Source organism: Mustela erminea, chromosome 3 (assembly GCF_009829155.1).
Source record: "Mustela erminea isolate mMusErm1 chromosome 3, mMusErm1.Pri, whole genome shotgun sequence".
Taxonomy (NCBI): Eukaryota; Metazoa; Chordata; class Mammalia; order Carnivora; family Mustelidae; genus Mustela; species Mustela erminea.
Window position 1 is genome coordinate 87,848,018 of NC_045616.1, and position 17,008 is coordinate 87,865,025.

The 17,008-nt window shown below is 44.3% G+C and overlaps 1 non-coding gene across 1 annotated transcript; it reads right to left on the reverse strand.

The window, feature by feature from the left end:
- Window positions 1–14,582: 14,582 nt before the first annotated feature.
- On the reverse strand, window positions 14,583–14,685 carry LOC116587394. The gene has a single exon (XR_004284415.1). It is a non-coding gene; the product is annotated as a U6 spliceosomal RNA (small nuclear RNA).
- Window positions 14,686–17,008: the final 2,323 nt, after the last annotated feature.

A 17,008-nucleotide genomic window follows, 5' to 3' on the forward strand; every position in this document is an offset into this window, starting at 1 on the left:
CTGAGCAGGCCCTCAGTGGGCGGGGCCCGGAAGCCCCGCCTAGGAAAGTCCGGGTTAGAAAAATGCGGGAGCGGTGGCGGAGGTGAGCATACTCCTTAGAGTAGCTAGCACCTCACGATAAAAGGGGCAGGAATCTGCACGAGGGCTACCTTTATTTGACTCCCATCCCGTTTGTTACTTACGGATGGGAGGGAGCATTGGGTTTGGACGTGCTAAAGACTAAACTTGGGGTGTCCGAAGGGAGGCCGTGCTTCCTACCTGCACACAGCGGGTGCCCGTGGGACGCCTGTTCCTCTCGCTCGTGTGGTGCCTTTGAGTTCCTGCGGGAGCAGCTCACGCTTTTCCACCTCCCGCTCAGATCTATCAGGCTTTCTCCAGTAGCTTTGTCCCTCGGCTGATGGTTCGCTCACCTGCATAGGTCACCTCAGTTTTCAGGTTCTCTCCAGAAGATTTTCCAGTAGATGATGCCTGGCACCCCTCCAGCCTAACCCTGTGGGGCAGCATCCCTGGTGCCCTGCAGTGGGATCCTTAGGTGAGTTGCAGTCGTTCAAGAGCACTGGCTTTCTCTGTCAGAGTTGCCTTGCACCGTGGCAGTCTGCCAAAGATGCCACATTTGGAGTTGAGACAGATTGCCCACCAGGTTATCAATATTTCTTTCCAACACTAAAACTTCCTTCTCCCATTAGCTGGAGTCAGTACGATTCTGTCCTGCTGAACAGTTGGTAAAGCTGGAGCCCCTCTCTTTCCTAGCCCCACGAAAGCCTATCGGGTCTGCTCATCTATCACACCTGGCACCTTTGCCAGGCAAACCCATGGGAATCAGCCACTGCACTTGGCATCTGCCAACATGTTTTATCTTCCCTCAGCTGTCATAATGAAAGCAAATGTGCTTCCTGTGCACCCCAATCCTCACAGACCTCTGCTGAGAAAGACCAGAGTGAAAAATTGATTCCAGCTACAGACACCAGGCTCTAAGGCCAGAGAAACACAGGGGAAGTGGTAAGCAACAAATCCTCCAGTTTTGATGGAGTTGGACACAGGCTCTGATTGGAAAAAGGCTTACATAAATACGATAATTAAAAAAATCACATGAGCAATGCTGAGCGGGTAGGCAGGAGCTCTGCTTTGCAGTTAAATAGGAATGTGGCTGAAGACTGCCGCAATAATCAGTGCCTGCATCCGGCTGCATCCGGAGGGTTATGAGAGCTATAAAACCCTGCAGATTGGGTGGGTAATTGTCCTGTGGAGCTCTGCTAAAGAAGAAATTACATTGACATCTCATATATTTTGCTTTCTTTTCTTCCAAACACACAAAATGCAGAAAGAGAGCTGCCCTGAGGATTCAGGAAAAGGAAAAATGAGGTTTGTGTGAATATGTGCATGTGTGCTTTCAGACAAGAGACAGGAAGTAATTGAGGCTAGTGATGGAGAGAAAGCCCAATGACCTGGGGACTACTGGATTCGTAGATTAGTCAAGTACGAGGCAGGATTTTTGTGGAAGGCAGGCCAGCCACTATGAGTAAGGATGAGTGGTGGGCCATGTTGTCTTGTCATTGACAATGTAGTCACCTTTTTTTTTAGGTATAGGGCATTCAGTGTCCTAACAAGGAAAACCTTGATTATGATTTCTGTATTTCCTAGTTAAAAAATTCTTCATAGTCAACCTTCTTAGCCTCTAACCTTTTAAATTCTAAATTCATTTTGGTGAGCTGATTGATGTGGTCTTTTGTTTCTTATTCTTTTTTTTCCTTCCACATTTTAATTTAATGTTTCTTATTCTTGCAAAGACAAAATTGTTAGGAACAATAACAAAAAAGAAAAGGAAAAATTTCTAGGAAAAAAAATGCAATGAGATGAAAGGCAAAGGATTAAGGTAGCTCCATTAGCTCTGAGTTTCACCTCATAATCCTATCTAGCCCTAAGGGGCACTAGGTCCCCAAACTTCTTATGTGCCTTTCCCTTTCTCCTCCATCTAAATTATCCTTGCTTCCCTTCTTGAAGCCTTTTCCCTTGAGACTGATCCCTTTCCTCTCCTGCCTGGACAGGAACCACCAGTAGAGAAATATTCAATCACATATTCAGTCAGTCAGCCAGCCAGCATTTACTGAGCATCTACCACTTTGCCAGACCCTGTTCAGGTGCAGCAGATAAAGTCAGACCAATAGAGATCTCTGCTTACCTAAAGCTTACAATCTAGTGGGGGAAAAAGACAAAAAAGTATAGATATCCTTGGGCAGATGTCAGAGTCAGGGGGAGTACTAGAGATGGCAACATTTCCCCTGGATGATCCTAAGAGCTTAAAGAGGGATCCCTCCTTCATCCCTGTGTACTCTACTTCTCCTGCTGCTTCTCTGTAATAGCTATCCAGATTAGAGTGGGGCCCTGTAGTTGTCTTTGTTATTTCTCAAAAGCATAGTTGGATTGGTAAGGATATACAGAAATTGGAATCCTCATACACTTCTGGAGGGGATGTAAATTGGTGCAATTTCTTTGAAAAACAGTCTGGCAGTTCTTCAAATGATTATACATAGAGTTAATTTATGATTCAGCAATTCCACTCCTAGATATATACCCCAGAAAATGAAAATACGTGTCTATACAAAACCTGTACATAGATTTTCATAGCAGCAGTATTCATTATTCACAGATTTTCATAGCAGCATTATATCAAAGGTTGAAATAACCCAAATGTCCATTAACTGACAAACAGATAAATAAAATGTGGGATATCCATACAGTTGAATATCATTTGGCTATAAAAAGGAATTAGCTCATAAAAAGTACTAATTCATGCTATAACATGAATGAACCTTGAAAATATTACATTAAATTAAAGAAGCCAGACCATATATTATTTGATTCCATTCATACAAAAGTCCAAAATACTAAAATCTATAGAGACAGAAAATAGATTAAGGGCTGCTTAGGTCTGAAGGGAAGGGAATGGAAAAGTCAAGGTTCTAGGTTTCTTTTTGAGGTAATGATGAAATATTCTAAAATTGTGATGGTTGTGCACATCTGTGAATATAATAAAAACCACTGATTTCTATACTTTATATTGGTGAATTGTATAGTATGTGACTTATATACCAAAAAAGCTATTAAAACAACAATGAAAAATATACTAGGAGACGTGAAAGATATGCAGTTCTGATTAAAATTGTGGTTTGCATGGTCATTGCCGATTTTTAGAGAGGACTTTTTTATCCTGGGTCCTATAGCCCCTCAGAGTTCCTTCCTCAGTATAGAGAGAAGTTAATACATTTGAGTGGGCAGTGTGAACAGATGTAAAGGAGCAGACTGCATTCCCATCCTTGCACGCCCTAGCTTCCCTTCCTCATAATGATTTGGTTCAACATTTATGGTATTCCTACTGCATACAAGACTTGTGGACCTGAAAGAGACAGAGTCTCTTTGTTCCTTCCAGTGGCAGAAGTTAAATCATTAATACAATGCTGTTTATATAAATAACTAAAGCTCTTTCGGAGATAGGCAGTGTGACAGAAAGAATTGTTGCGAGGCATCTTGGGACTCTGGACTCTGGACTCTGGACTTTTTCTATAGCATGTAGGGAAACATTTGTAATGACATCAGTTCCCAGTCCTTCTTGATGTTGAGCAAGTTCCAAGAGTTGGCTCCCTCCTCACATGCCTCCAATCACCTCTTCATTTGGTTTCTAGACTCAATTAGTCTATTTCCATACCCTTCATTTTCTCAACAACTCCACCCCCACAATGTCCAAATTGGCCCTCCAATGCTGAAGCCATTTGCCAGAAATTCATTAAGCTGAACACATGGGAAATTACAGAGGAGATTTCACTTGTCACTTAGGCTCAAATATAGAAAGTAATTTTAAAAGGACAGTGGCAAGAGGCTATTTTTATCTTGCTTGTTTGTGCTGAGTTTTCTTATCTTGCTGTCTCTCAGTCTCTTCCTAGCTACCTCTCTTCTCCTTCTTTAACTTAAATGTTGGCCTTTTAAATCTTTTTCTCAGATTCTCTTACCTTGTTTTATGGTCTTCTCTTTCTGGTGGTAAGGACTAGGAGAGATGGAGTGATGGAGAAGACAAACATGGTCCTTACCATTATGGAGATTACAGTCTGATTAGGCAGGCGGACATCAGGTGAGGTGAAAGACTTGAGGGAATTACTTACATTTGTTTGGTGTTAAGTGTACCCTCCAGTAAATGGACATGTGATAATTGCCAGAATCCCAGCATGTTAGGGAGTAAACCTAATATATCACAAACAATGGAAAGAAACCAAAGGTCCAGGTTTCTGTGTGACATAGTCAAGCCCCCTGGGTAAAGAGAACATGTATTTGGGAGTCGGATGTTGGTGAGATTCTAACTCCACCACTTTGCATGTCAGCTCTTTGACCTCTGGACATCAGTACCTTTGCCTATAAAATGGAAATTATAATCTCTACATTTTCGGTGGTTGTGAAGATGGAATGAAATGTCGTATATAAGGGACCAGGCAGGTGCTTATCCTATGTTACTTCCTTTCTCATGACTTTCCTATTCCCACTTTGAATCACACAGTTGAAAAAAAAAAAAAAAAGAAGAAGAGCCCAGTCTTCCAGTTGGTAGGAAATGGGGTTCCTCAAATAATATTCATCAATCATATGCACAGAGAGATGGGTTATAACCCTATTAATTAGTTAAAGTTGCTCTGTATATGCACCTTAGGACAGGCAAATTGCTCCCTTCTTCTGGGGTAAAGGAAAGGCAGTAAAAAATGAAGTTATAGGTTAAAGACTGAAATGCGATGTAACAAAGGACTTCCTAGCCATGAGGGCTGAAGTGTGAGGGGATACCAGAGAGAGATGCATCCTTTTCTGTTAGTGTGTGGACTGGCCTGGGGCAGGCCTATCTGGAGTTCAAGAACAAACCCGCCCACCTCTTCCTCTCCCGCTTAGCGCTTAGCGTTGGGAGTCTTGGAGGAGAAACCACAGCTCCTCTCCCCTTTCCGAGCCAGGAATGCTAGGGAGAGATGAATGCAGCCAAGAAGGCTATTGCTCAAGAGAAAAGGAAAAATGGCAACTGTCATTTCAGGCACTTAAAAAGTACACTAAATTGAGAAGCTGCTGATTTGGTTTACTTGATTCCTCCCTGATACAGAAGAAATCTCTACAATCAGAGGTTTCTAGAAGCTGAAAAGGAAGCCTGAGCTCCAACTGCGGAAACTGGCAGAGGCAATGCTCAAAGGAATAAGCTGGGCTCTGTGGGCAGCATCAGGATTCTTGGATTCCTCTCCCACCCTCCAGCCCTGGGAAATTTCAGGTTGTCTTTTTCTGTAGAGATCTTTTCAATAGGGAGGAGTTTAGTTGTCCTTTTCTCCCTTTACCATCATTTTTCTTTCTTCTTCCTTTCCTTTGTTCTCCCTTTCCCTCCCTCCTCCTTTTTCTTGTTCTCCTCCTCCTCCCTCCTCCTAATCTCCATTTCAGCTGTTGATTCTCATTGCCTAGTCCACCAGGATTTCTGTTTCAGAAACTTTAGACTTCCTTCCTGCAAGACCATCTTGACAACCCAGGGCACTGCTCTGTGTGTATTTGTAGAGCTCAAGACCAAGTTTAGTCAAGTGCTTTAGGAAAAGAGCTTTCCTAGGGGATTTTCAGAGCCTTTCATATGCCAAAGGTTGTGAATGTTCAAGAGGAGTCATTGAACCCAACTTTCCCAAACCTCTTTGACCTTTTAGTCTTCCCCAGCCCCAAAGAGTATATCCTGAGACACATGACATGGCCTTAGGAAAACATTTCAGAAGCATATATGTTAGATTTAAAAGAATACTGTAACATTCATGATTTGATTTCTACACCTACACTATAGGTAGGACAGGGAGGTTATAATAATCTCACTTTACAGATCAGTAAAACTGAGGCTCAGAGAGTGATATGTGCCTCTCTTATAGTAACGTAGCTAGCCAGTAAGTAACAAAGGTAGGTCTTGTTATTTATAGCTCTAGACTCTCTGCACTACCTTATACTGCATTTAAATACAATATAGCAGGATGCCTGGGTGGCTCAGTGGGTTAAAGCTTCTGCCTTTGGCTCAAGTCATTATCCCAGGGTCCTGGGATCCAGCCTCACAGGAGGGTCACCCCCATAGTGGGCTCTGTGCTCGACGGGGAGCCTGTTTCCCCCCGCCCCCACCTGCCTCTATGCCTACTTGTGATCTCTGTCTGTCAAATAAATAAATAAAAATCTTAAAAAATATATATACAATATACATGTGACATCATAGTGTGGCATGTGATACATGGTATGGCATCTAGGAGATATATATGCTATAATTGATGAATTATGACATTTTTCTCCCCATTCAACTGAATATGTAACGCACATTTTTTACGTACATCACTAATCACTAGTCCAGGTGCTAGGGCTAGAGCAGTGACCAAAATAGACAAAAACACAAATGATGGCCTTCATGGAGCTTATGTACAAGGGGAGAGATAGAAATTATAAAATAGGGCACCAGGGTGTCTCAGTTGGTTAAGCGTCTGCTTTCAGCTCAGGTCATGATCTTAGGTCCTGGGGTCGAGCCCAGGAACTCCGTTTCTCCCTCTCCTTCTGCCTCTTCCCCTGCTTGTGCTCTCGCTCTCTCTCAAATAAATACATAAAATCTTTTAAAAAAGAAATTATAAAATAAATATGTAAAATGTATCTTATTATCTGTGTTATATAATCATAAAGGCTAAGGATAAAAATGGGGAAAAGAATAGGTACATGTGGGAGCTGCAGTTCAGGTGTGCAAAGGGTCAAGGAAAGCTACACTGAAAAGGCTGCATATAAATACAGACCTCAAGGAGATAGGGGAATGACGGAGAGTGACTGAGACCTTCCAGAGATTTAGGGGTAGCTGGCTGGGGGCTCCAGAGAGAAGAACAAATTCGATGGGCTGGAGTGAAGCACAAGTGAGCCTTGGGTGAGGCTGAGTGGGGGGGAGGGTTGGGTAGAAGGAGATGAATTTAAAAGGGGGAAGGGCCCACATATTAAATATTATAAGGAAATTAAGTGATATAATGCAGATGATATGCCATGATATTATAACAATAATACCAGATGACAGATTTATTATGTGGCAACATAACAAGTTACCCCCAACTTTGAACATTTATCTCAGTTTCTGAGGGTAAAGAAATGGGAGTAATTCAGCTGAGCTGGCTCAGGGTCACTCATGAGTTTGTAGGCAGCCTTCCTGCCAGGACTGAAGTCATCTGAAGTCTTCCTAAGAGGATCTGCTTGAGTCTCACTCATGTGGCTGTTGACAGAAAGCCTTAGTTTCTTACCACAGGAGCCTCTTCATAGGGCTGCTCACAACATGGCAACTGGCCTCCTTCAGAGTAAGTGATGAGGGAGCTAGGCAGAGGCAGAGACAGAGGGAGGGAGAGAGGGACATGAAGAAGGGAGCCACAGATTCTTTTATAATCTAATCTTGGAAATAACATACCATTACTTCTGTCATACTATATTGGCCACAGAGTTTAATTGAGGGAGGGGGACTAAAAGAGGGTGAATTTCAAGAGATGGGGATCACCTCAGAGGTTGGCCCCCTCAGCTGGTTTGCAGGAAATTTCCTCAAACTAACCCTTAGCTGAACAAATATCAAAAATACGTGCCTGGCATTCATGTGGGTCCTATAACACTGGAGCTCACAACCCTACCTGGGTTGAGGCCTGAAAAGGGACAAAACATCAGGAACGTCAGAAACCCACTGAGAGTCTGAAGGTTTTATTTCAATTCAGCTTGAGTGTGCTTATTTCTTCAAAGCCCCACTTTCTCTAGTCCTGGCCTCATTATTTCATTTATCCAATTAATATAACTTGGAATAATCTTTTTTTTTTTTAAAGATTTTATTTATTTATTTGACAGAGAGAGATCACAAGTGGGCAGAGAGGCAGGTGGGTGCGGGGAGTGGGGAGAAGCAGGCTCCCTGCGCATCAGAGAGTCTGATTCAGGGCTTGATCCCAGGACCCTGGGATCATGACCTGAGCTGAAGGCAGAGGCTTTAACCCACTGAGCCACCCAGGCGCCCCAACTTGGAATAATCTTACTTAAACCTGCAAAGAAACGAACAAACACACAAAAACTATTTTGAGGAGAGCTGTGGAACTTCAAAGGCAGGCTGGGACCCCTCTGGGCAATTTCATCTGGAAACAACACTGGACTTTGGTGAAGGGCAGAGCCAACCTACCCATCCCTCCAGAAACCTGAGGTACCTTCCTGTAAAAGAGAGGCATTCTGCCTGTCTTTGGAGAATGACGACAGGGAACAGAGCATTTGTTCTGCCTCTGACGCCCAGTACTGGGTTTGTCCTCTGAGACAAAGACATGGCTCTTCTGAGACCCAGGCGGGCCCCCTTCCCCACTACTGCCCTGATTGGCCTCGGCTGTGCAGTCAGAGTCAGCCAGTTTCCTAAATTGAGCAGCAGATGGCATCACAGCCTCAGTAGCGAGCCGCTGACGCTGCTGGCAAGAACAGGGCACGATTAGCAACTCGGGCTCGTGCTTGGCATCTGGGGGCTCCTGGGAGTGGGGGTTGCTTCCCCAGCTCCCAGCTCAGAGGAGTTTCTGTGCTGTGCCTGTAGATTGGAATATTGTTAGGCCAGTATCTCAGAGAACAGAGGCTGGAGTCCCCAGTTAGGAAACAGATGGTGAACACAGGGACTTTTCTGTGATCTTTTCCGAAAAAGATGAAAACCAGGGACTGCTGTTCCCAGAGCAGTTGCGTTTTTCCATCACTGCCTGTCCTTACTCATGAGGGTCGCATGAAGTATATCCTGGCTTGGGGGCTGGCAGGTCCCTGGCAGAAGCCTCCTGGGTCAGATGGGACCAGAGATAATTTGAGGGATCATCTAAGGAGTCCCAAGAGGTCAAAACTGAATCTTTTCCAACACCTTCCTCTCCACACCCCAGTGACCCAAATGATAGGGGCAGGGTTAGTTAGTCCTTCAGGATTTCTGTATCTGCCTCTGTCTCCTTCCCTGTCCATATGTTTCTGACTCCTCTTCTGACTCTGTGTTCCACTTTCCCTCTCTTTCCTTTCTCCTCAGTCATTCCTATCCATTTATGCCTTTCCCCCTGTGGATGTCTTTGTTTCTTGATTTCAGGGTAAAGAAAAAAGCCAGTTGCCAACCTTGCTGGGTGAAGTGGTTTTAGGCACTGGGCTACAACACCATTGTCCACTCTCCTCCCTCCCTCCCGCTTCCCGTTGCTGCTGAATGGCTAGTCCCATGGAGACCTGGACGGAGGGAGGTCCAGGGGTCCCCAGAGGCTGTGCTCCTTGCTTGGTAGTTGTAGACAGGAAAGCCCTCAGGGGCTTCCCAATAGAACTGAGATCTACTGAACCTCCTGTTCACTAAGCACCCATATATACCAATAGAACACGAGCTTGAAGGCAGCATGTCAGCTACCTTGCTCACTGCTGTATCCAAAGTATCTAGTATATATAGTTATTCAATAAAATTTTGTTACAAATAAGAACAAATAGAAGATGTATGGAAGGTGAATGTTGACCTCTCCATTAGGCACCGAAGTACATTCAAGGTGCCATCCCCATCCATCAGGAGAGAGAGCACATAGGGAAGCAATCATCCATAATCTAGAAAAGTAACCATGAGGTGGCGGTGGCAGAAATAACAGTGGGTACCTAAGTCCACACTGTAAAGATAATGAAGGCTTTGTTCACTCCCCAGCGGTTGTTCATGGAGGGCCTACTAGTACTATGGGAAGAAGGTCGGCTCCCAGGTGGTTGTGGGAAACATATGAGCAGACAGATAGGTAGTAATAAACCAGATAGATGCTGTCCTAGGGGAAATCATGGGCAGTGGGGGCAGAAAGCTGAGGCATCTTGCTTCATTATCAGGGGGGTCCTGGAAGGCTCTGTGTTGAAGGGAGTCCAAGCTGAGAACTACCTGAAAGGTTAGTAGAAGTCAGCCAAGGGAGAAGGAGGGGAAAAAAAGTTCCAGCCAAGGGAACATTATGTAGTGAAGAGAGAACAGACAGTTTTCAAGGAACTGAGCAGAAGTGTCAGGAAATCTGCCTTGAGTACCAGTAGGATGGTGGGCAGGGCTGGAAGACATGAAGCAAGACAAGTGGGTGGGAGCAGGGTAGAAAAAGCACCCAAACCATGTTGAGTTATAAGTTTACCTTCAGGGCATGGGAAACCATTTGCAAGTTTTAAGAAGGGAAGTGATAAGATCAAGTTTGGATTTTAGAGAGGTTACTCGGGGTGCAGTGCGGGCACTGGGTGGCTTAGGGCTAGAGTGAGGCAACAGTCCAGACAAGAAATGATAACCTGAGTGATGACATCCCCGGCGATGGAGATCATGTTTGAGCCAAGTCTGAGGATAACTGGGAGTTTCCTTGCAGAAAAACTTGGGGTGGAAAGGATGCAGGCATTCCAGAGAGTGAAAAAGCACGTGGAAAGATTTTAAAAATTTGGCATGAAGTAAAAAGGAGCTAACCTTTGCTGAAGAGTCTTGAAAGCCCAGGGTCAAGCCAGACACTTTTATTAGAGTTGGGGAGGACAAGGTGGGTATCCTCTCCAGACACTTGAATTATCTGCAGAAGTTCCAGAGGGTTCTGGTCCATCCAGGCATTTTCAGAACAAATGTAGCACCCAGAACCTGAAAGATGAGGGCAAACTGTATATAAAAAGGTGAAGGAGAGTATGGGAACTGGAGTAAGCAAGTGGATCAAGACAGAGCATAGGGAGAATAGGGGACACTTCTGCCAAGCAGAGAAGAGCAAGGCTGCATGAGATAGGTCCCTTCAGAACCTGGAAATTCCAGTTCCAGAATAGTCTGGTTCTGCACTTGCTCCTTAGTTCTATCTCCTGACCTCAAAAGACCTCCTTACAGGCATCTCCCCCAAAGAAGACATTTCCCCCAAAGAAGAGATTTGCAAAAAGTCAGAACGCAGAGACCAATTAGTGTAATGATTAAGAAATTGGGCTCTGCTTTCTCCTTAGTTTCCAACAGGGCAAATCACTCACTGGAGTCAGTTTGCTTACTTGAAGTGGGGACAATAACACCTACCTCATCAGTGCTGAAAGGTGGAAATGAGATAATGTGAACAGGAAACTTACATAATATAGGTTCTCAATAAACCTTTGCTGTTATGAATATTCTGGTAGAAGACAAATGGAATGGGGTGGGAGGGCATTAGAGAGATAGGGAGGGATGCAAGTAAGGAGGGCTAAGTGGAAGGGGAGTGAGTTCCAATCTGTGCAAAATTCTTCAGTGGCTTCCATGGATTATGGGACAAAATCTGTCACAAAGGCTGATTCCTGCCTACCTCTCCTGCCTCTTCTCTGGTGGCTCCCAACCTCACTTTATAGACTGAACGGGATCCTACCTCTTGTGATTCCTGGAGCAGAGCAAATTCTTCAAGACCTTCCATGAACTGTAGTGGAGGGAAAAAAAAAAAAAACAACAACCCTCAAACCTGTCTTCATACCAAATATTAGGAAGTGTGAGCTTCCTGGAACAGATGTTGGGAAGGGACCCAGGATGTGTATATCATGGGGAAGGGGTAGAGGACTAAGGGAGGGAGGAGCAGGGGAAAGTTAATATGGCTCACATAAATGGCATTTGGCCTCCTATTTAGGTAAGGCAGAGGGCAGGCAGGCTGATGTGCATGCTTCTCTTGGTGGTGAAGCCAAGACTGGAGGAGAGGAGAGAAAGGGCAGAGGCTTGAGGGAGTCCCAGCATATGTCTGGTCTTCCACCCCCTCCCCTGTTTTCTCTTTCCTTCCTTCTTTTAGGGTCTTGATTCCCTAGGAGGGAATTGCAAGCCTGAGAGTAGTGACCTGGGACTGACTGACTCCTTTTAGGAGCTAAGACCCCAGGTTTAAAAAGGTTCAATTATAATTCAGTGTGGGAACTGTGTTATGAAGACGTGCTAAGGCCTATGGGAGCCTGCGGGCCTTGCAGAGACAGGGAGCTGGGCTTTGGCAAAGGACTAGATTATTAGATGGGAAAGGGTTTCCAGGAGGTGAGAACAGCATGAAGGTAGGCAGATTCTGCCTGGTCCCTGTGAGGATGAAACATATTCTTCACTCCTTTCCTTTCCTCCATCTCCGGAATTGAGTTCCTGTACCTCCTCCCAGGCCACCTTTAGAATCATCAGCTGTTAGACCTGAAAGGAATCTTGGTGATCTTGCTGGTCCTCCCAGTCTTTTGAATTTTATATTTAGAGAAACAGAGACCCAGATGGAGGAAGAAACACTTGTGTGAGGTCTCTCAGTGGATGAAGAACTCAGTCAGATCTCAGAGTTTCTGATTCATCTCTACTTGCATTTCCTAGTTCTACATTGCCTCAACATCAACCACTTTGGCCCCCGTCCTCCAGGGCTGGATTTTGTTTTGCTTTGTTTTTCTCTCGGGGTGAGGGTAGGAAAAGGATTTTTACCTAACTCCCTGTTATCGAAAAATAATAATTACAACTATCCCTTATCAAACATTTACTATGTGTCAAGCACAGTTCTAGGTGTAAGGGACATGCACTAAACAAAGTTTCTCCTTCATGTGGCTCACATTCTCTGGTGGCAGGGGGCGGGGTGCAGGACAGAAGTTAAATAAACGAACATGGCATGTGGTGTCATGATGGGATCTATGAAGAAAGTTGAGGTTGGAAAGGGGGTAGAGCGTGACTATAAGGAGGCTATTTTATATAGTTCACTCCAAAACTCAGAGGCCCAAAACAGTCATAAATTATCATCTCACAGTTTTTGAGGGTCAGGAATTCAGAAGTGGCTTAGCTGGCTCATTCAGGCTCAGGATCTTTCTTGATGTTGCGGTCAAAATGTCAGACAGGACTGCAGTGCCTGAAACCTTGACTGGGGCTGGAAGATTCTCTTCCAGGGTGGTTCGTTCTCATGGCTGTTGGCTGGACACCTCAGTTGCTCTTCATGAAGAGTAGCCCTTCCCACAGGGCTGTTTGAGTATCCTCATGATATGGCAGCATGTGCATGGTCTGAGAAAGAAAGAAACAAGGAAGACACAATGCCTTTTTAATTTTTAAATTTTTATTTTTTTAAGAGTTTATTTATTTATTCGACAGGCAGAGATTACAAGTAGGCAGAGAGGCAGGCAGAGAGAGAGAGAGGAGCAGGCTCTCTGCTGAGCAGAGAACCCGATGTGGGGCTCGATCCCAGGACCCCAGGACCATGACCTGAGCTGAAGGCAGAGGCTTTAACCCACTGAGCCACTCAGGCACCCCATAATGTTTTTTTAAAAAAACTTTTTATTTATGAATAATATTAGATTTACAGACAACTTACAAAGATAGTACAGAGTTCCCTTACATACTTCACTCAGCTTCCTCTAACGTTAATATCTTATATAACTGTGGTGGATTTCTCAAAGTCAAGAGATGAACATTGATATATTACTGTTAACTAAACTGCAGACTTTATTCAGATTTCTCTGCTTTTTCCACTAATGTCTTTTCTGTTCCAGAAACCTGTTCAAGAGATCACGTTGTGGGGACGCCTGGGTGGATCAGTGGGTTAAAGCCTCTGCCATGATTGGCTCAGGTCATGATCCCGGGGTCCTGGGATCGAGCCCCGCGTCCGGCTCTCTGCTCTGCAGGGAGCCTGCTTCCTCCCCTCTCTCTCTCTGCCTGCCTCTCTGCCTACTTGTGATTTCTTTCTCTGTCAGATAAATAAAATCTTTAAAAAAAAAAAAAAGAGAGAGAGATCACGTTGTGTTTAGTCATCATGTTTCCTTAGTCTCTTTTGATCAACAATAGTTTCCTATTCTTTCTTTGTTTTTCATAATCTTTTTTTTTTTAGGTTTTTATTGTAATTCCAGTTAGTTAACGTGCAGTGTAATCTTAGTCTCAGGTGTACAGTACAGTGATTCAACAATTCCGTACATCACCCAGTGCTCATCATGACAAGTGCACTCCTTAATCTCCCCATCACCTATTTCACCCATCCCCTACCCACCTCGCCTCTGGTGACCATCAGTTTGTTCTCTAGAATAAAGAGTCTGTTTTTTGGTTTGTACCTGTCTCTCTTTTTTCCCCTTTGCTTGTGTTTGTTTGTTTGTTTGTTTGTCTCTAAATTCCACATTTGAGTGAAATCATATGGTATTTCTCTTTCTCTGATGGACTTATTTCACATAGCATTATACTCTCCAGCTCTGTCCCCATTGTTGCAAATGGGAAGATTTCATTGGTTTTTTTATGGCTGGGTAATATTCCATCATATATACCACATCTTCTTTATCCCTTCATCAGATGATGTGCACTGCTTCCATAATTTGAGTATTATAAATAATGCTGCTATGCATATGGGGGTGTATGTATCCTTTTGAACGGGTGTCTTTGTTTTCTTTGGGTTAATACCCAGTAATGAGATTGCTGGATCCTAGGGTAGTTCTGTTTTTAACTTTTTGAGGAACCTCTATCCTGTTTTCCAGAGTGGCTGCACCAGTTTGCGTTCCTAACTGAAAGAGGGTTCTCCTTTCTCCACATCCTTGCGAACACGCATTGTGTCTTGTGTTGTTGACTTTAGTCATTTTGACAGGTGTGAAGTGGTATCTCATAGTTTTGATTTGCATTTCCCTGATGGTAAAAACATGAACCCTTTGTGAATTTGCATGTCCTCCTTGTGGAGCAGCCACGCTAATCTTCTCTGTATCGTTCCAATTTTAGTATGTGTGCTGCTGAAGCAGGCAATATTTTTCATAATCTTGACAACTTTGAAGTGTACTGATCAGGTATTTTGTAGAGTGCCCCTTAATTTGCATCTTTCTGATGTTTTCTCATTAGCAGACTAAGGCAATCACAAAGCCTCTTATGACCTTGTCTTAGAAGTCACATGCTGTTACTTTTACCATATTCTGTTATTTAGGAAGTAGACACTAAGTCAAGCCAAAACTCAAGGGGGTGGGGAGAACTGAGTTCTACCTACTGAAGGGAGGATTATCAGATTTTGTGGGCATATTTTAAAATCACCGGGGGAGTCAAGGAAGGCCTCCCTGATATAGTGACACTTGAACAAAACTTAAAATAAGCAAGGGAACAAGCTATGGAGAGGTCAAGATAAAGCTTTGTAGGCACAGGGACAGCCAGGAAGGGCCTGAGGCAGGAGTGTACCCAGCAATGTTTGAGAAGTATGTCAGGAAGCCAGAGTGGCTTACCAGAGACAGCAAGGTGGAGAATGGTAGGGCATGAGGTCATTAAGTTTTCGGGCTGGGGGTTAGGGAGATAATGTAGGGCATTGTAGAAAGTAGTAAGGGTTTGGATTTTATGCTGAGTGAAATGGGGAGCCATTGAAGAATTCTGAGCAGAACAGACATGGTTTTAAAAGGATCATTCTGGCTGCTGTGTGCATACCCTATAGATCAGAAGGGCTGAAGTTGGGTATCAGATGAGGAAGAACTCAGTGTTCTCCCAGAAAAAGACTCTTTTTCCTAATCCAGGTGAAAGATAATGCTTGGCATGCAGTAGGTGCTAAACATATCAAAGTCTGAAGGAATAGCAGTACCTTGAGGAAGAAAATGAGTACCTTCCATTGTCTGGAAGAACATGAAGGTCTATACAATGCCCTTCTTTTATGTCCAGCATGTGGCCTGGCTGTAGGGATACAAAGAAAGAACTGAGTTCTTGACCTTGAGGAGCTCAGAGTCTGGTGGGTTGGACATTGTTGCAAGAAATAATCCAAACTTGACTGGCCAAGTGCTGTAACTGATTTGGTATGGGAGGCTCTGGTGGGCCTAGGAGGAAAGCCTGATTTGGAGAAAGTACCAAAGGCCTTATTTGACATCCAACTTCCATACTTGCCAGCTGTAATCTACTCATACAGAAGCCAGATTCCAAACTCAAAGTTATCGGATTCTTGAGGCCCACATTCCCAGCCACTCTGATACTCTACCAACCCTGTGGAGACATGGTCTTTGTACACTTATCCCATGGTCTTGCCATTTATACCTTCAGCAGAGGGACTGCTATTTAATGGATTGAAGAGTTTTCAAACCCTAAAGACAGAAGGAAAGTGAGGCTTATTATCCTCTGATTTGTATTTACTGCAATTGCATTAAATAGCATATACCACGGGAGAAGAAATAGCTCTCTGTTGGCTAGTGGATGCCGGTGGTCTCAAGGCTTTGGCAAGGCTCTGTGGATCAGGATGGGGGAAGGTCAGTGCTGTGGTTCTGAGACCCCTCCCTCATAGGCTCACCAGCACTGGGTCCAAAAAACCCTGTAAAAAACACTGTCCATTTTGTAGGTGGAGAGAAATGCCCTCTGCAGGGAGAAGGCTTTGGTATAAGACTGGGCTTCCAACAGGGGAAGTTGGCCTCTGAAATCACCAGTTGCAAGTTAGTCGGATGAGCTCTCTCTCAAGAGAGGCATGGGAAAGAGAAGCAAGCAGGGAAGCAAAGAGAGCAGGAATGAGAGTGAGACAGAACTCAAAGATATGATTAGCATATGCCAAATTGAGAGGACAGGAAGGGACACAAGATCTGAGGTTAAAAAAAAAAAAAAAGAAAAAGAAAAGAGCTGATAAGGATGGAGGAGATAATGGGTTCCTTCCGTCAGCTGATAACAGTTCCCTCTGTGTCTGTGGAGAGAGAGAGAGAGAGAGAGAGAGAGAACCTCCAGAACCTGCCTTCCGTCCATTCTCCCCGTCACATCACCCTGGGTGGGAGGCAGGGTGGGGCTCACTCCCCAGTAGCTTCTCATCCCTTCATCCCTTCAACAAGTATTCTTTTTTTAAAAAAAGATTTTATTTATTTATTTGACAGGCAGAAATCACAAGTAGGCAGAGAGGCAGGCACAGAGAGAGGGGGAGGCAGGCCTTCCGCCGAGCAGAGAGCCTGGGCTCTATCCCAGGGCCTGGGACCACGACCTGAACTGAAGGCAGAGGCTTTAACCCACTGAGCCACCCAGGCACCCCTCAACAAGTATTCTTATTAAGAACCTACTTCAGGTTGGAAACTGCTCCAAGTGCCGGGGATATAGCTGTGAACAAGGCAGTGAGCACATAAATGAGTT